General features: G+C 32.5%; 1 long non-coding RNA gene across 1 annotated transcript; it reads right to left on the reverse strand.

Moving 5' to 3' along the window:
* Window positions 1-258: 258 nt before the first annotated feature.
* LOC143049247 (uncharacterized) lies at window positions 259-16,358 on the reverse strand. Its single transcript, XR_012970145.1, has 3 exons — window positions 16,228-16,358; window positions 13,650-13,732; window positions 259-386 (listed from the first exon to the last, which is right to left on the reverse strand). It is a non-coding gene; the product is annotated as an uncharacterized LOC143049247 (long non-coding RNA).
* Between the last annotated feature and the right edge of the window lie 4,794 nt (window positions 16,359-21,152).

Raw genomic sequence — 21,152 nt, forward strand, 5'->3', positions numbered from 1 at the left:
ATACAATGATTTAAATTGAATGCACTAGTTTATGATTATTGAAATTCTTGTGCCGCTGGGTTGTTGTTCGTTCATTTTATATTGCACATCTACATATCTTGTACACACATATGCATGCATATTATGAAAGATTATAACTCAACAGTCCGTTTATCAGTAACGATATCGTCTCTTGACCTGAATCCTCGCTACATGATTGAAACTGATATGTAAAATGGGACATAACACAGAGATGCTGATAATGATCATTCACAAACATACCTAATGCATAAGTACCCTTTGGTATCTTATCATCTGGAAGTCCGCAGCGGGGTGTATTTATCAACTTGAGTGTTGTATTATCCAGCGTACCCGTTATGTTTAAGCTGTTGTATCTTTGGAATTCCCTAAATATAAAATAAATAAGGGGTCAATATCTGAAAAAGCTTGGTTGCACTATTTGTTAATATTCAATGTAGCGTGTTAAAGGAATCCGAAAAGAATACTATAGGAGGAGTTAATTACAAGCAATAGATATATAAATAAAAATTGTAGAAGCATAACTTCAACATGTGTGAAATCTGTGACGTCTTAGGAATTTTTATTTAATTATAATTGATAAAAGCGAATTATTATATTACTATTTCACTTTTGTCGTGGTCCATGCCACTTCTTGTGGACGTTTCGTTCCCAAGGGATCACCAGCCCAGTAGTCAGCACTTCGGTGTTGACATGAATATCAATTATATGGTCATTTGTTTTTATATTTCCTGTTTACAAATTATTGAATTTTTCGAAATACTAAGCCGGGATTTTGCTTTCAAAGGCATTGATTACCTAAGCCGTATTTGGCACAACCTTTTGGAGTTTTGAGTCCTCAAATCTCTTCAACTTTGTACTTGTTTGGCTTTGTAACTATTTTGATATGAGCGTCAGTGATAAGTCTCATGTAGACGAAACACGATCCAGGCGTATTAAATTATAAACCTGGTAACTATAATAAATGGTTGAACAAATAAATCATACTTCAGATGTTTGTATGTATCTTGTAGCTGGTGTTTCTTTTTTAAATAAGAGTTAGATAGGACTGAAATATGTTTAAACAGACGTTTAAACATTTTTTCTCAGCCATTGTATTGTTTTGTCGCATGATTTTGTAGAACTGAGCACGCCCAATTTTACAATTGATTGTTGAACTGGGCATGTATTGGTTGTTTTTTTTTAAGATCTGTTCATCATGCACAATTTCCCAGGTGTATAAGTGATCATATCTTATATGTATGTAAAGTGATGAAGCCTTGATCATTAAACAATCGTAAAGTAATGGCACCAGGTTTGTCATACAATTTTAAAACTGTATATGCTTTGATATTTGCGGAATGCCCAGTTTAACTGAAGTGTTTCTTAACTGGGCATGCATTGTTTTAGTTTTCATATAATCTGAAAACTGGCACAGTTCTTTTTGAACAAATAAAAAAAGTAAAATCACAAAAATACTGAACTCAGAGGAAAATCAATTCGGAAAGTCCCTAATCACATGGCAAAATCAAATGACAAAACACATCAAAAACGAATGGACAAACACTGTTGGTACAGGCATTTTCAAATATAGAAAATAGTTATTAAACCTGGTTTTATAGCGCTAAACCTCTCACTTTGTACGACAGTCTCATCAAATTCCGTTATATTTACAATAATGCGTGAACTAAACAGACATAATAAATAAAATAGTCTAAATATGGGTACAGCAGTCATCATCGTGTTAAAATTTTAAAAGGAAATACATTGCTTCACATCGCTGCATGACGTCAGAAAATTTTATACGTCACATATTTTTGTCGTTCAATGTTTATATAAATAACTAGAACACACCCGTGATATCGCGGGTCTGTGACTGAATTAAAGAATATAACTATGCGCAAGCCTTATCTTAGTATTAGTACTGTCATCTGATAAAGTCATGCCGATTATAAGATACACAATTTTCTCTGCTTTCAAATCTTTCTGTTTGAACCCATCGAACTGGAACTTATCAATTATTGGTAATATTAAATATTTGTAAAACAAAAGGTCCTGGAATGGAGTATTTTTTAATCAACAGCATTGTCCTATATTAGTTATAAATAAAGTTGAATTCTTTGATTCGCTGTTTTACGTCATGCCCGCTAACAAATTGAAACTTATTTTTAGTCCAGATTTTTAGTATTCGTATTGTTATCTTAGAAAGTCTTACGGATTAAAATACTACAATAGGTAACAATTTGACAATTTAGTAGTGTCAACCCTGTGATTACATGTATGACCAGTTTATATAGCATATTAATCCTGAATAAATCGTTTGGTGGTGCGCCTGTCAGATGCGGAACGTACAGAAAAGGTAATAGGTAACAGGTGATTATACTATTGGTATCGATATCGGACTCCACCCGGAACTTCCTAATTATTGGCGATATTAATTACGTGGAAAACAAAAGGGCCTGGAGTGGTGTAATTTTAAATCTACACCTTTGTACTATATTAGTTGTATATAAAGTTGAATTCTTTGATTCGTCGTTTTTACGTGATGACGGCTGACAAATTGGACCTCGTAATTTTAGTATTATAGATTTTAAAATTTCACATGGGCAATGTTAGCATACAGGATTAACAAATCAAAAGTATGTAAGAATTAATTTCAGAAATAGACTGAGCGAGATTTAAAAAAGTCCAAAAGTTCTATAGAATTTATAAGAACCCACAATGGTTCATTTCACTACGCGATTGAATAATTTTGACGTTTGTGGTTAAACGTATTTTCTAATTTATAATAGAAAGATAACATAATGACATATTATAGAACAATGACATACTGACAGGATATTTTAAAGTACAGAGTCACATTATAAGATCAAAAGAAACACAAAAAGTCGCATATACAAATCACACCTGCAAAAATGAAAGATAATACATACACATAAACTCATTTAAGATACCAGGCTTGACATTTTGCATTTGTGTAGACGCGCTTCGTCTACAAAAGACTCATCAGTGACGGTCAAATAAAACAAATGTTAAAAAGGCCAAATAAGGTACGAAGTTGAAGAGCATTAAGGACCAAAATTTCTAAAAGTTTTGCCAACTACAACTAAGGGAATCTATTTCTCAGGTAGAAAAACCTTTAAATTAGTATTTCAATAATTAAAAGTGTTGGAAACAGTTAATTTATAATTGTGACCATATCAATGATAATTCATGTCAGCACTTAAATGCTGACTACTGGGCTGGTACCCTCGGGGAATAAAAATTCTACCAATAAAATGAATGAAATTGTGCAAGATTATGAAAATAATTGTATAACTGTGCGCTTGAATTAAATCGATGCATAAACATGCAATATGTTTTAAAACTGTGCATTTGAATTCTAATCATTTTACTTCAATAAAGCATGAAATAGGATTTATGCACCATTTTGCTAAAAGTGTGTAAATGTAACCGTAGCCAGTGCCTTTAAAAAATGTTCAAAAATTTATATTATAATTATTGGCACGTTATCTACAACTTAAGGATCAAGTAGGGGGTCTTTTTCTGATGTTTATCGTACCCTTCCCTTTGGTTTCTATTTCTACCTGTTTTACTTCAATAGACAGTGTCAGTGTTTTCATTTTCCCTTTTAAATGTTAAATGTACATTTTATTATCAGTGCCAAAAAGCAGCCACTAAAAACAAGCGCATTGTTGAATAAACAAGTATATGCTTATCTACTATAATTATTGGCATGTCTTCAGTTATTACTATAACTTTAGGATCAAGTTGGGGTTTTTTTCCTGATGTTTATCGTACCTTTTCCTTTGTTTCTATTACTTCCTGTTTTACTTCAATAGAAATTGTCATTGTTTTCATTTTTCTTTTTTTAATGGTAATTGGAAAGCATATACTTGTATTTACAATAATGCACTTGTTTGTAATTGACTGCTTTTTAACACTGATAATAAAATGTAAAGAATTTATTCATGTGCATGCCAAATACTGACAAGTCTTGATGAGTTGTGGTTTGTAGAAATCTAATTTTGTCAAATACAATTTTGCTTTATTTCTTAGTGGCAGGCCTTTATTCTAGTGTTCCTGTTTTGCAATATTTTCAAATCCGTATCAATTTTGGAACACGTTTTTTTTAAATCGTATTGTTATTGCTTACAACAGCTATGCACGAACTTTAAAAGAGAAATTTGCAATTGTTTTATGTCAATGTAACCATAGCCAGTGCTGTTACAAAAATGTAAAACAAAAAATATTATAAATATTGGCACGTCTTCTTTAACTTTAGGATCAAGTTGGGGTTTTTTTCTGATGTTTATCGTACCTTTTCCTTTGTTTCTATTACTTCCTGTTTTACTTCAATAGAAATTGTCATTGTTTTCATTTTCTTTTTTTAATGGTAATTAAAAAGCATATATTTGTATTAACAAAAACGCGCTTGTTTTTAATTGACTGCTTTTTAACACTGATAATAAAATGTAAAGAATTTATCCATGTGCATCAAGTTTGGGTGTTTTTCGATGTTTATCGTACCTTTTCCTTTTGTTTCTATTACTTCCTGTTTGACTTTAATAGAAATTGTCATTGTTTTAATCCATGTGCATGCCAAATACTGACAAGTCTTGATGAGTTGTGGTTCGTAGAATTCTAATTTTGGCTAATACAATTTGGTTTTTTTGTTAGTGTCAGGCCTATTCTTGTGGTCACTTTTGGCAATATTTTCAAATTAGTATTAATTTTGGAACACGAGGTTTTAAATCGTATTTGTTTGCTTAAAATCGCTATACACGACCTTTAAAAAGGGAAGAAAATGATAAAAAAAAAAAAATATCTTTTGAATTAACATAAAGTACAAATTGATTTTTTCTATTTATTAACATAAATGTATGTTGTTGCGTGGCAATGTATGTCTGGCTCTTACAGAAAATTGCATGATGTTAAACACATTTTATCGTTTAAAGAAATTATTAACCTATACATCTATCTTAAGTATTTTTAGTGCCATATTGTGAAAGATATGTATGGTTAAATTTTAGCTCACCTGGCCACTATAACTACTGGGCGTAGTTGATATATCAAAGAGATAATTGTAAGCAGCAAGAATATTCAGTCAAATAAGATCTATAAACACATCACCATCACCATGACACAATTTTGTCATGAATACATTTCGTCCTTTGTTTAAAAGAGGGACGAAAGATACCAGAGGGACAATGAAACTCATAAAACGAAAATAAACTGACATTGCCATGGCTAAAAATTATAAAAAAGACAAACAGACAAACAATAGTACATATGAAACAACATTAAAACACTAAAAAACTAGGGATGATCTTAGGTGCTACGGAAGGGTAAGCAGATCCTGCTCCATATGCGGCACCCGTTGTGTTGCTCATGTTATTACAAATCCGGTAAATAGTCTAAATCGGTAAGTCACATTCATGAAAAGGGAAGGGGGGTTGTAGTTACGACGTAAGAAAAATATCCGATATCATTTGTGAAACGGCTATTCCATAAAGGTCAACCAACTCGTGATGGCGTCCGTAAAATTTACGAAGTGATGATTTCAACTTCACCATTTGGAACTCTTGGTTTAATAGCTTTCTTGTGAGCAGCAACTCTCTATCAAGAAAATGATGATAGGAAATGCAAGCACGGGAATATCGTATCAATTGGGAGATATATACACCGTATGCAGGTGCTGCTGGAATGTTGCTACTTAGAAATGGAAAGTTCACAATTGGGAAGCTGAAATCATCTCTTTTGTCGTAAAGTTTTGTTTTCAATCGAACCTCATTGTCAATTTGTAGATGTAAGTATCTGTTTTATCTTTTATCTCTAGTTCGATTGGATAGATGCGTTCAATATGGTCACCAAATTTTAAATTATTTAGTGAAAGAACGTCATCTATATAGCGTAAAGTAGAGTTAAAGGATATTGCTAACTTCTTATCTTTCTTCATGAGAAGTTCCTGTATAAAGTCAGCCTCATAATAATAAAGTAACAAGTCGACAAAAAGAGGGACACAATTTGTTCCCATTGGAATGCCGAAAGTCTGTTGAAAAACACGTCCTCCGAACGTAACAAATATGTTGTCAATCAAGAAATCAAGCATCTTGATAATGTCAGTTTCGGAGAATTTTTTGTTTGAATCAGAGTGATTCTTAACAAAGAAGAAGTTATCCCTCCCTAAGACAAGATACTTGTTTCTACGTTGGCCATTCTTTTTTATTAAACAAAGCAATACCAACTCTTTCAATTTGTCTTTTAGCTTGGAATGTGGAATACTTTAAAATGCACAGAGCCTCTAGATTTTTTTTGTTTACATTCCCTTGATAGTAACTAAAAACAAACTCACAACTTCTTTTTCAAAGAAAAACACATTTTTTTTATGCCCCTGCAACTTAAAGTTAGGGGTTTATCTTTTTATCCCTGTTCGTATGCCTATTATGGTTATATAGTTATTAGTCCAGCAGATAGGTGCAATATATGAAGAAATTGTGCACTTCGTGTTAAAAGCACCAAATTTTGCTGAAACATACTTTTATTTACACTCTTTAATTTAAGATATGGAGGCAAGTTGGAAATATAGTTAACTTCTGGTAAAATCCAAAATGGCGGATGCATGTTAAAATTTCAACTTTTCTTAATTCTCTCTCATTTATTTTAGTTTTAACTACAAGACCTGATGGTTTAATTGATCTGAATCACATTAATTTGTTTTCAGTATTTTTCAAGCAGCAATTAGGTGACGTTTGGTCAAGTTCCGGTCAAAATTTCATGTTAAAATTCAAGAAAAATGTCGACTTTTAATTTGCAAAAAGTGAGAAGAAGGATGTAATAGAATCATGTATTTATTTATTTATTTGGAGACCATTAAAATTCAATTCATATGGTGAACAATATTGTTTCATTATTATATTTGAATGCAGATAGACATACACTTTATAAATCAAGAGTCTAAATAACAATTCAAAGATGAGCTCTCAAAGATTTAAACTTATTGAGACATCAGATGATCAAAGACCAGGTAGTTCTTCCACAAATGTTGTAGAGGTTGGCTGGACTTTATTTAAGTTCATCTTTATGTTTTGGAGTTTAGTGTGACATCCATTTTCACTGAACTAGTACACAATTTTGTATAGGGACCAGCTGAGGACCACCTCCAGGTGCGGGAATTCCTCGCTTCATTAAACAACCATTGGTGCAATCAGCTGTTGTCTGCTCTTTAGTCAGTTTGTTGTCTCTTTGATATCTTCCCCATTTCCATTCTCAATGTTAAATGTATAATTTGTCAAAATATGACAGACGAATAGCTGCAATGCTCTACACCTCCAAAGTGTATCAATATTGGTGCCGGATATGTTACTTTGGCGGGAAAGAACTTCGATGTTAACCGTCTATGACCAATCTGTATACACAATATGATGGCAGTGGTCTTCCTTGTACCATGCAAAAAAAAACAATGCCACATGGCATAAGGCCTGCCATCTTAACACAGAACTAAAATTAGACATCAAAAGATACAGATGATATGTAAAAAAAAAACAGGCAATCGCAGCTGCAAACCAGCTTATCATGAAAATTAGCAATGAAAGAATGTGTATGTTACTTTTAATGTTCGTATAAACCAGGTGAAAACCTCCACGAAGAAACAACAAGTAATGTTGAAATCCCTTTTCGTCGATGTGTACTAAAGCTTCCGTACACAACTTTATTAGAGAATATCAGTGATTGGGACCTTATTGTACAAGAAACGAAATATCATGTCCAATAACTTGCTAAACTTAATCGGCAGGCACCAAAAGTCTCTAGTGAAGATGAGACTGAATAAGGAAGAGACACACGAATAAGCCATGGAATCGCATTAGCTGAATTCATCAGCTACATTGAAGATTCCATAACCGAAGAAGATTTAGCACCATTATTCAAGATGCCTTGGCGAATAAGGAATCTAGGTGTTGACATTGAAGACAGAGTTCATAGTACAAGATGAAAGAGTAGAATTCTTTCATTTTACATTTATGGGTTGTTTGCCTGTGAGAGAGCTTTTACGTGCTTTCAAAGATGATATAGGACCCTCGTTTCAGAAAGGAGGTGACGATGACTTTGACTCAAACTAAATGCAGATTTATAAAGCAGAAACAATTATTCGCAGCGACATGTTTATTGTTACATTTAGGTTTGACAGTAGTTTTCCAGTGCACTGTGAGGAGAATTATGTCCCAAGATCTCTCGTAACTCTTGTTAGTTTGTTGTTGTATGGACAAGCTATAACAACCGGGTACTTATTAGCAGAAAACACTAACGATTGCTTAGATGTTAATATTCAACAGCTACAAACGAATCCTTAACGTTTACTCTCCAAAGATCCGTCATCATGCATCTAAAGAAACCTCTTTCATATGCACTTAGAAATAATGATTGACTATCAGACAAACAACATGAAATAAACATGTTGTTAAGTCATATTTCATATATATCATAGGCACTTTTAACAGAAAACCCATAAGCCCTGCGAAGATGGATGATAGCTTGACAAGAAATTGCAAGACGTGTTAAAGAGTTTGAGAAGAGGGGCGAAAGATACCAGAGGGACAGTCATATATCGATTTCTTGATGAAGAGGACACAACTGACCATGAACAGAAACTAAGTGCTCAAAACTGTTTATCCATAATGTAGCTTCTGTAATAGAAGAGTTAGGAAATCAATTTCTTGAAGACAGCAACGAACTGCTTGTTCTGTATACCAATTAAATATATAGCTCCCTCAGCAGTTGTTGATACTATTCGTCGTTCGTTGAACAGAAATAGATGGACAGTACCAGTATGAAAAGTTTATCTAAGAGGAAACTTAGACGAGTCCTTTAAACAAAAAAATCACACCCATCCACCAGCATTTAGTCTAATTTAGTTTAATATAAAGTCTTTCGAAACATTGACAGGATGTAACTATTGTAGACTATATAACGATTGACGATACAAAGAGACGTTATCAAAGGCAAACATGCTAACCACGAAATTGATAGAGTTTCTCAGGTGTAGATAAAAACAAAACAGAGTTTATTCTATTTCTGTCAAATTATAAACTGATGGATGAACACATTTTCGGGAAGAAAATTATTGCTACAGTTGATACCGATGTAGTAGTACTTGTTGTGTCCTGCTTTCATGTCACAAATGCAGCTGATATTTATGAGTTTAAGGACTGGAAAACACTTCGGATGCATTTCATGAGCTTGCTATTTTTTTAGGACAAGAAAACGCATATATGCATTGCCTCTTTTCCATACCTTCATTGAATTCGACACTGTGGCATCGATCGCTGATTAAGAAAAAAAACAGCATGGGATACATGGATATCATTTAATGGTGTCACAAGAGCATTCATCGTTATAAGAGACCAGGATTGCGTTCAATATCGTAGCAGCTAGCCTACGTAGTGCTACGTACATGTTTGTCTACAGAACTAGTAGTGTGCTAGCTGCTATCAATATTTATGTAGCAGCTAGGATAGCTTCACGTTCAATAGTCATAATCTACGTAGCCCTATGTAGCCGCTACGATATTAATCGCAGCCCTGGCGAGTACTCTGAATGTCGGAACCACTATTACACAATTAATCGAACGATTCGTTATTCTGATGTATGATCGAACAAATATATCAGAGAAGGTCAATGATATTAAACCTTTTTTTTGACAACATTGCTTATTTTCATTAATAAATAAAATAAAATTGAGAATGGAAATGGGGAATGTGTCAAAAAGACAAAACCCGACCATAAAACAGACAACAGCAGAAGGTCACCAACAGGTCTTATTAAACATATGTATTTCGTCTCTAAATTACGTTTTCATGTGATATTTTTTACCGGAAGTGACAAAATTCTGAATAAAACACCCTGAGGGTTTCAAAGAAATGATACATTATTTCAAACCATGAATACACAATAATATTGTAGTCTACACAGCAAACTTTGACTACCAGTTGTGAGAATTAAATAACCATTAATCAGTTATCAAATGCATGTCCGCCATTTTGATGATAAAACCAGAAGTGAACAAAATCAATCTTGCCTCCATATCTAATTTTGTTTAGAACGGTTCAAACTATGATTCTACCAAATTTTATGCTTTTAACACAAAGTGCACAATTATTCACCTATCTGCATAACTCCTCTTACAGTTTAAATCTAAGAAGTTTATACTTTGCTGGCTGTTCACACATATAGTCACAAGGTGTGCATGTGGTCAAGGTTTTAATATTTATCAATACTAGCTCTTTTTGGGGATAGTTGAACTTTGTCATTTTTCGGAGTATTTACTTGCATAAGAGGAGCGCGATCAAATGCTAAACTTTGTGAGTTTTAGAATAACCCTTTGCATCAGCGCGGCATCAATTGTGTCTCCCAGACACAATAGTATCTCAAAGAAATTCCTACAGTACATTGACTTTGTCATAATACAGTTACTTCAGAGTTAAGTGCGTGGGCATTACTTTGTCTAGTTAGTCGATCCTTCTTATTTTCATAGAACATGGCTTTCCATTCACTATGCAATGCATTACACGAATGACTTTTCATTGTTGATTAATTATAAAAGTGAACTCCTAATAACAACACTAATGAAGTGAACAATGCCCTAAGGCATTGTGTATTAAAGATGAAAGAGAATAGTGTTATAAATAACATTTGAATATTGAATATGTTTATAATGCTACATATATAGAATAACGGCAAAAAAATAAATAAATGAGGGCAAAGGTGTAGGTTAAATAGTCTTTAAATTAATTTAAATACCCGAAATTAGAGTACATGTTTTTTTCCAAGAAAACAACGTCAGACTGCTGCTATATAAACAAGGGAATGTTTCGAGAAGAAACAAATGATACCAATAAAAAGTAAGCATCTGATTTTGAATGATCGTTATTCTTGTATTTATTAAGTGAGTTTTACAGTTACAAAAATAATCTTTACATATGTCAGTATCACAACAATAATTTTTATTTCGTTTACAATGTAAATTCAGCAAACGGAGTCAAACAATGTGAACGGAGTTGTACATTTATGGGATGTAACAAATAGCAAAGGTAAAACATTTTTGAAAATTATGCTTTATTGATACTTATTTATCTCCACTCACTTATTGTATCTTGGCCATGTGAAAATCACGATCTTACATGTAAAGTGTTTGAAGTTAGTTTTAGCACTTTATGTAGAAATTTTAATTACCGTTTATGTCAATTAGTTTGGATTGTAAGATAATACCATACGACATGATTGATTAATCCAACGTATGCCAATTAGATTGGACTGTTGTTAGATACTTTATCGCTATTTTGTGCAGTTTTCTTTTGTCTTTTTTCATATCATGTTAATCGCTTGAGATGGAAAAGTATCGCTTGAAACTAAGGGGAACGTGGCGTTGCTAATGAAATTGACATTAACTTGACAACGTCGTCATAGGTAAAATAGCGATAAACATATTATCATTGATACATTTAATGGAGATATTATAGTATATTCCTGTTTATGTCAAGTTTAAAGACACTTTATGGCATTGTTTATTTCCTACGTATGTGAAGTAAATGAACATATACGTGAGAAGAATGCAATTGAACATGATTAAAGATAATTTCAATATATGCCGAAACAGTAGAAGAATATATTATTGGGTACAATATATTTCTACTTATTCAAAGTAGGGGATAAGAATAGCATATGGCATGATATGTTTCAAATGTACGTGGTACTATAAGAGATCATAAAAGAATATCATAGGAAACAGCGTTCGTATTTGAGGGTCTTCAGATAAAGTATCGGGTATATTATTATATCATCTATATATAAATGCTCAAGGAAGCACACAATGAGGCAGGTTTGTTTCCAGGTATGTCAAATCAGCAAAACTATACTTTAAAGTGTATGAATTTTTAGGAAATATTTTAAGGAAATACATCAGGAATAACTTACCTTAGCTATATCTGACAAAACCTTTTTGTTTTGAACTTATCATGAATGAAGTACGCGTGTGGTGTACACAATTATAACCGTGGTAACTATGATGAATTTATGAATGTAGTAAAAAGTGGTTTGTCAATGAAATTTGTTAGTTTTAGTTTTAGTTCGAGTATTAAATAGGTACTTTGGGACAGGACATGTTGTTTGTCCTCCACAATTTTCAAAAATATGTTATTATATGTTTCCTATTTATAAGTCTTTCCACTATTATGTGGAAAGACCTATTGTTTTTGTTCTAATTTTTTCTTTATTTCACCAAATTTGTTACATGCACCGTTGTTTGGTTCCGTACGATGTTGCTTAGATTTTTTTGCATTTGATATCGAACAGTTATTACGCTTTTGAGACTGACCCTGTATAGTAAAAGACCTGTCGTTGTCAGAGTTATCTCCATAAACACTGTTTTATTTGTTTTGAGATCTCCTGCGTAACAATAAATGAGATAACAAATACATTTGACCAAATCACTTGCTATATCCCCAGGAGTTTTTGTACAATTTTGACGGAAGCGATACGAAGACTTCATATCAGAGTTTTTAACCCTCCTGTGTTTGACATAAGGAATACAAAAATGTATAGCATGAATGGTTAATAATAGAGACTTAAGGTATAGTGATTTGATGTCATTGGTTCATTTAAATGAAATTGAGGCTTAGGTCAAAGGTCAAGGTCATATTCTAAATTTGGACCATCCCTTGTTCCATGATCTCCACTGTCACTTTAAAAGATACAAATTAAATAACTAGTGCAAACTGTTTGCTTAGTTGTGATTGAGATATGTTGCATTTGTTTGAAACAATCCAATGACATCTTGTAGGAATTATTGTACATAAGTTCATTCAATTTGAGGTTAATCAAAATGATTTCTCCAATTTATAACATGATAACGCCATTGAGTCTTTAGCAAACTGTCAATTGACATATGACCTTGAAAATATAAACCGTAAGCTAAGTGACATTAAATAAACCGAAAGTAGCCATTTTTAGGTTCTTTAAGGTTTTTTAATTGTATTGTTTATCGACATGGCGATGGCACATAGGTTACGATACATATAGTTATTCGTGGAATTTAACAAAGATTGGTATATTTTAAAAATATAGTTTTTAACTCCCCTTTTATAGGATATTTCGCATTGAAATATGAAGGGTATGATTGAAACAGAATACCTCCTATACATTGAGACTGTGTATACTTCATATTTGGGTCAGTAAGCGTGGTTTATTTTAATACACAGTTAGTAATGATGTTATAACGTTGCGTCATAATAGTTATATTTTCCATACAACGTCAAAATATTAATTTGTTCCCCATAACGACGTTCATAGTCTTGAAAAGTCCCAAGATGGATTAAAGCGCTAGACAATGCTGCTCAGTTTAAAACTTTTTTTGCGTACTTTATTTTTAATATATAATTTTGTACATCGCTTGAAAAGAAACTTTTTTGTATATATATTTTGTATAAATTGTTTTGACTATTTAAATGGTTCGTCTATTTGTTTAGCCGAAACATTTGCCGACACGATTTCATAACATCATCTCCGCATATTAAAATCTTATATAAATTGCTGTAGTGCAAAATAACAAAGAACCTACTTTTAACGATTGGCTTATTGAAATTGAGATAATACATTACCTCAGCGCCTCAGCTCGGGTGGTAGTGGAAACTGTCTTGTCCGATTTATCAGTATTCATATACCCAAATGTCTGTAGATAATCCTGTATAATATCGAAATAGAAAGATAGAGTTTTAGCTAACAAAAGGAATAAAATGTTTTTTTATATAGATTACACTGTTGGTTTTCCCGTTTGAATGGTTTCACACTAATAATTTTGGGGTCCTTTATAGCTTGTTGTTCGGTGTGAGCCAAGGCTCCGTGTTGAAGGCCGTACATTGACCTATAATGGTTTTCTTTTATTAATTTTTATTTGGATGGAGAGTTGTCTTATTGGCACTCACACCACGTCTTCCTATATCTATATATTTATCAGTCAATCTCACGTCACATCTCATTGATAAAAAAAGTCAGGGTAAGAATAGAGTACGTTCTCATACAGTTTACTTACTCTCCATGTTAACGACAGTAAAACCCTTTGAACAGCGATCCATCCATCCATCTCAATGGGGGCATCTGTTTGGTTTTTCGGGGTTCAAACATACGCATTCACGTTCAGTAGGAATGTTAATTTCGATGCCTAATTGTGGAGATACTATCTGCATGTTGATTATCTTTTCAATCATACTTGGCGGAGTTGTTCTGGCCTGCTGCAGGGCAATATATTTCCCTGTTCCATCATAAAATTGAGAATGTAAATGGGGAATGTGCAAATGAGACAACAACCCGACCATAGGGCAGACAACAGCAGAAGATCACCAGCAGGTCTTCAATGCACAATCCGCACCCGGAGGTGTCCTTCAGCTGACCCCATAACAAATATATATACTAGTTCAGTGATAATGAACGCCATACTAATAAACTCCAACTTGTACACAAGAAACTAAAAGTTAAAATAATACAAGACTAACAAAGGCAAGAGGTTCCTGGTTTGGGACAGGCGCAAAATTCGGCGGGGTTAAACATGTTTATGAGATCTCAACCTCCCCCTATACCTCTAGCCAATGCAGAAAAGTAAACGCATAACAATACGCACATTAAAATTCAGTTCAAGAGAAGTCCGAGTCTGATGTCAGAAGATGTAACCAAAGAAAATAAACAAAATGACAATAATACATAAATAACAACAGATTACTAGCAGTTAACTGACATGCCAGCTTCAGACTTCAATTAAACTGATTGAAAGATTATGTCTTCATCATATGAATTTATTACATAGCTTTATTTACAAGTGACTGGTCTACTCCTTTTTCAGGTAAGTCCCTACCTTGCAGAACTGAACGATTGCATTCATTGTTGATTGATATAGTTTTTTACCAGTTAATTCAATCGTTAGGTTGTTCTACAATGTAGTAGTTGACCGGGATGAATGGCATATAACCACATTTCAGTACCTTTGATTTGAAATCTGTTACTATATATACTGAGAGGTCAAATAATGGAGACAAAGTGTCCTATGTTGCTGTCTTGGCTGACTTCGTGACGGAGCTGCAACTCTCCGCTTACCTACCTTATACTGCATCCATCTTTACTGCAGAAGTCAAAGGGTGTAAATTTTGGCCTTGCAGTTTATTGCTTATTCCGACAATTCAAATTGTATCTGATATTCTGATATGTTATTATGTCTTCAAGCAATACAAAAAAAAATTAAAACCCCTTAAATTAAAAAAAGTCCTGTATATAATGAGAAAAACATATTGTTATGGGTGACAAGTTATACCGACATTTACGGAAACACAGTTGTAAAACAAGAATGTCCTGAACGATCCAATATCTAAATGTGAAAAACCATATCCTGACTTTAAAATGTTTTATATTGTAAATATATGGAAAAATGCTGAATGGAACGACAGTTTATTGCATGAAATTAAACCAACTTTATGCAAATAGTTATCGAAGGTACCAGGATTATAAACGTCTACATAAGAGTCATCAGTGACGTTCATATCAAAATATTTATAAAGCCAGGTTCAAACCATCATTTCTCTTTAAATCCAAACAAGTGCAAAGTTGAAGAGCATTAAAGATCCAAAATTCCAAAAAGTTGTGCCAAATACGGCTAAGGTAATCTATGCCTGGGAAAAGAAAATCCTTAGTTTTTCGAAAAATTCAATGTTTTGTAAACAGGAAATTTATAAAAAAAAAAAATGACCACATTATTGATATTCATGTCAACACCGAAGTGTTCACTACTGGGCTCGTTCAGACCTTTAATGCAAACATTTAATCAAAATTTATAAGCAGGAAAGATCATCGTGTTATTTCTAGATGCCGTATTGGTCATGCTAGAATAGCACACAAGAATCTTATAAAAAATGAATTTTAACCAGTATGTATACCTATTTAAATAGAATGTATATACTTATTTTCTGATATTCAAAGAAAACATGTCATCTTAAATATTTTAAATGATTTTTTTAATAATATTCTTGTTGAAATAATTGTTTCATTTTTTAAAGAAATTGAATTTGTTGTATTGTTTTAACATGATTTTAAGTTTTTATCATGTTATCTTATGGATGAATTGTTATTTGTAAGTTGGAGTTTCGGAATTGAAAAGACTTAATATGTTTGATTATCAAGTAAATGGATACTCACGTCTAAGTCAAATACGCTTGTCTGACGAGTCCCTCTATGAACCGGCAGTCCATTTGAAAAATAACATATAGAAAAAAATATTACGCTATTTCCAATTTTCATTTTTGAGCAGTGTTCCTTAACTGTTTATACTTCTTAAAGATTGGCCTCTGTCGCGTTCGTAACGTAATCTCATAAATATATACCCCAAACAAGTATGAATGAAAATTTCCAACCAAATTTGTAGGAAAATTTCCAATCAAGTATATATTGAAAATTTCCAAACAAGCTATTAAAAACAGACATTCATCTGATTACTTTAGAATGATCACATGTACATATATATTGTCCAATCAATTCATGTTTTAAAGGAATATAACACTCATAATTGAAATTTGTTTGGCATATTTACAGAAACATTGTTTAAATTAAATATTTTAATTTCTAAAATCAACAAAAAAATAATAATAAGGGTTCCGAGGAACTTAGTGCCCCGTCTACTTTTGCAGTAAGCCACAGGCCCCCAAAAAAATTTGAAAAATGTAATAAAATATTTTTCTCCAGATGATATATTTTGATCGTAAGAAGCTTTTGTCCAAGTTTGGTAAAAATCAAGGATGGTTAATGAAACTAATAAATGTTTTCAAAATTTAAACTACAGACTGTATTTAATGTTAACTGGTAGAGAAACTAAGTCCATTTTTAAGTTATATACGAAAAACAGGAAATAAATTTTACAAAATTTCCTACCAAATACTCGATTTTGGTCATAAACAAGCTTTCGTCCAAGTTTGTCACAAATCCAGGATAGTTTCAGAAAGTTATTAAAATTTCAAGAACATTAACCACAGATTGAATATTTGTGGACGCCGCCGCCGCCGACAGCCCTATGTCTCGCTTTTGCGATAAAAGTCACAGGGTCGGCAAAGATAAGTCAGTCCAACTATTTTGGCGGATCTGAATGTCACACGTTACATGGATAAGCAAGCCTGAATCCCAATTCCAAAGTCACTTTACGTCGATCGAATGTGAAAAGTCAATATCCAATAATGTTGTCTATTATGGTAAATCGCCGGCTCAAATCCAACTCTGAAATAAAAGAAAATATAAAAAAAAACAGTCAACAAATCTAATGGGATAGGGGACGGACACAGATTCGAAAATGTGGGAAAAGTATAAATTAGAAACAAATTTTAGTCTAGCTGTCAATCAAAAATCGTGCTGTATAAAAAATAAAATTAATTTTATATTAATCCTTTATATACGATAAAGGTTGTCGTTTATTTTTAGCGATATCTATATACAGGGAATTCCGTTGTGTTCTATTGTTAAAAGTGCGAGATTGGTTCTGGAATAAAACTTCTCGCATCAGATAAGTCCATTCAGGTTACCTTTATGAAACTTTGAAATTGACCTTTTATAAGGGAAAGGAGATCGACCTCAATCAAAAAATGTATACGGTATGTTTGATAAGAATATGTATTGTTCCAATTAAGGGCCTATGATTGGCAACGTGCCATTTATATACGTACATAAAACAATACACTATAATTTTGTAAAAAAAAATGAAATATTAAAAGTTCATACAGTTATAAATCTTCACATATTTCTTAATCTTGTATATAAATCATTATACATTTTATGGACACATTCTCAAATTTTATTTTATTTTTATGTTTTAATACACTAAATAAGTGTTTTGGTGCTAGCGTTTTAAATCGTATTTGCAACATTTAACACGAAAATTGTAGTTGACACGCATCAGACCAAAAAGTCTTCCATATTATCAGCTTTTGGTGTTAATGATTCCAAAGTCATATTCATTTAACATGTTTAAGTATAAATACCATTTTAGCAAAATCTGCACATCACATGTATTATTGAAGAAGGTATTGTGTGTAATGATATTTTTAATGCATAAGTTTTAATTGCTTATATTATTTTTTCTAAATGTATCTCATAATTAAGACAGTAATTCGGTTGAGTACCAATATTTAAATTGAAACATATTTAATTTTCAATTGCATATCATGTAATTGTGTATTCATTGTACCGTACCTGACCTATTCCAAAATATGACTGGTTTGCCGAGTATGAATTTACATTTCTATACGACCCGTATCTGTAATTATTATATCCAACATTCATGTATTTAGTTATGATATTTAAATTATGGGTTCGGTTCGAGTTAATATCTATTTTCCATGGAAGGGGAATTTTGTTAGTCCAAAAAATAATATGACGTCTTTACAGGATTAATTTCAAGAGGCCTTTCAATGCAGTCATAATCATGATAATTATGAAGACTAGTATTGTGAAAGATACATTGTTAACCTTTTTTATCTTGTTCTATTTTTAAAATGTATGATTCTCAAGATTATATATACGTCTCAAAAATACGTCACTGTTTGTTGAGTCCATCGTTAATGGATTATTTTTGTTGTCATTTTGTGGTTTGCATGTGATTTTTTTTTGGGGGGGAGGGGGGCTCGATGCTCTTCAACTTTGTATTTGTTTGGCTTTATAACTATTGATTTATGCGTCACTGATGAATCTTATGTATAGTCGCCGTCACGTAAAATTGACACCATGTTTTTTGTCATAATTTTCTTAAATATCGAGCGGGTATCACCAGCCCAGTAGTCGGCACTTCGGTGTTGACATGAATATCAATTATATGGTATTTTTTGATAAATTTACTGTTTACGAAAGGGTGATTTTTTTTTAATACTAAGGATTTTCTTATCCCAGACAAAGATTACCTTAGCCGAATTTCGGGGTCTCAATGCTTTTCAACTTTGTACTTGGTTGGCTTTATAACTATTTTGAACTTTGCATCACCGATGAGCCTTGTGAAGACGAAACGCGCGTCTGGCGTATTAAATTATAAGCCTGGTTCCTTTGATAACTAACTGTTATACTATTTATTTATTTTTGCGTTTCTCTGTGCTTAGGGTTCTTGCCTTTGATTGTTTTGATTGTAGCGATATTTTCAAACATTGACATTGAACGGGAGGTTTGGCAATCCATATAACCAGGTTCAACCCATCAATTTGGCAGTTGTTATAAAATTGTCCATTTCTCTATGTTGGCGTTTGTTAATGTTGTACGTTAGTGTTTGTGTTGTATCATTCTTCTGCAATGGAAAAAAAAACGACAATGTCACACACAAAGAAACGAACTTTAAGATAACAGCAGCCTTTTTTCTACTTTGGTTCAGTATATTTCAAGCAAAAATTGTGGTTTGAACCTGGTTTTGTGGCTAGCAAAACCTCGCACTTTTATGGAAAGTCAAGTACAAAACGTAAATGACATTACTGCATGACAGGTAAAAATCCTGTTCTATCCGTATTTTAAATTTCAATGCTGGTATCTATGATGAGTTTATTTACTTATAAATTGACTTTTGTGCCAGCTATCATATCAATCTGTGAGCAAAGTTTACAAAATTCTTAAAACTTTCTTACACTATCCTGCTTTGTACTTAAACTTCATTGAAGCGTAACTATAATCAAAAGCTAGCATCTAGAGGGATATTTATTATTCCCTTTTTTCCGTAAATTACTATTAAATGGACTTATTTTCTTCCAGTTAATATTACATACCATATGCAGTCTGTAGTTTTCAAACATTTTTTACATTCATATAAAGCATCTTGGAGTTTTACCTATCTTGGACAGATATTTATTTTTGACGAAAAGCTAGTATCCAGAAGGAAATTTTGTAAAAAAATATTTGCTATTTCTCCAGCTAACTTTGGTGTTTGGAAATATTTTATGATGTAAAAGTCAGTCGCTCAGGTTTTATTTGACTTTGACCTCACTTTCACTGTTCAATGCTTAGTGCTAAGTTTTTGTGTATTGGTCTGTTTTTCCTTAATCTATAAGCAATATGTCAACGTTATTTAGTGAATTAAATGATTGTAAGGTAATCACGTATTTCTTGTTTGGTATATATATACATGTATGAACTTGACCTCATTTTCTTGGATAATATGTCTCGTAGTAAAGCTTTATGTTAAGGACCATCAAGATAATATCAATCGTAAGTAAACAATGGCAAAGAAGGCGAAGCATTCCAGCTTGTGCACTATTGTCTTTCAGTTAACATTACATACAGTATACAGTAAAAAAAAAAAAGTTATTAGATTCATATTCATTCTGAAATTTACTATGCTTTGGCAGAAAATGCTTGCAATCAAAGGGTAGTATTTAGTGGGAATGTTTAATAACTCTTCCCCATTTGAGTTGAGCCTGCAATAACAGCTAAATAATGGGTGACACTGGAATCCGCGGAACCCTTGTGAATTTTATAGTTGATGTGTTTTCTCAGTTTGAGTGTGTAACTAGGATTTCTTTCAATCGATTTACATGTATGACCTTCGAAAAGCGGTATTGTAAAAAAAAAAAGTAAAATCACAAAAATACTGAACTTAGAGGAAGATCAATTGGGAAAGTCCATAATCACATGGCAAAATCAAACAAAACGCATCAAAAACGAATGGACAAGAACTGTCATATTCCTGACTTGGTACAGGCATTTTCAAATGTAGAAAACGGTGGATTAAACCTGGTTCTATAGCGCTAACCCTCTCACTTTAATGACAGTCTCATCAATTTCCGATATTTTTACATTGATGCGTTAAATAAACAGACACAATAAATAAAATAGTCAAAATATGGGTACATCAGTCATCATCGTTTAACAATTTTAAAAGGAACAATTTAACAGAACACAAAAACATCTACTATCTACGAACACATTTATTGATTTGAGTGTCTGACGTCAGAAAATTTTATACGTCACATAAATTTGTCGTTCAATGTGCGTACAAACAATTTTAAAATTTTCCTGGGAATGTTAGCATACAGGGTTTAAAAATCAAAAGTATGGAAGAATAAATTTAAGAAATAGACCGAGATTTAAACTAGTGCAAAAGTTATATA

The sequence above is a fragment of the Mytilus galloprovincialis genome, chromosome 10 (genome assembly GCF_965363235.1).
Source record: "Mytilus galloprovincialis chromosome 10, xbMytGall1.hap1.1, whole genome shotgun sequence".
Taxonomy (NCBI): domain Eukaryota; kingdom Metazoa; phylum Mollusca; class Bivalvia; order Mytilida; family Mytilidae; genus Mytilus; species Mytilus galloprovincialis.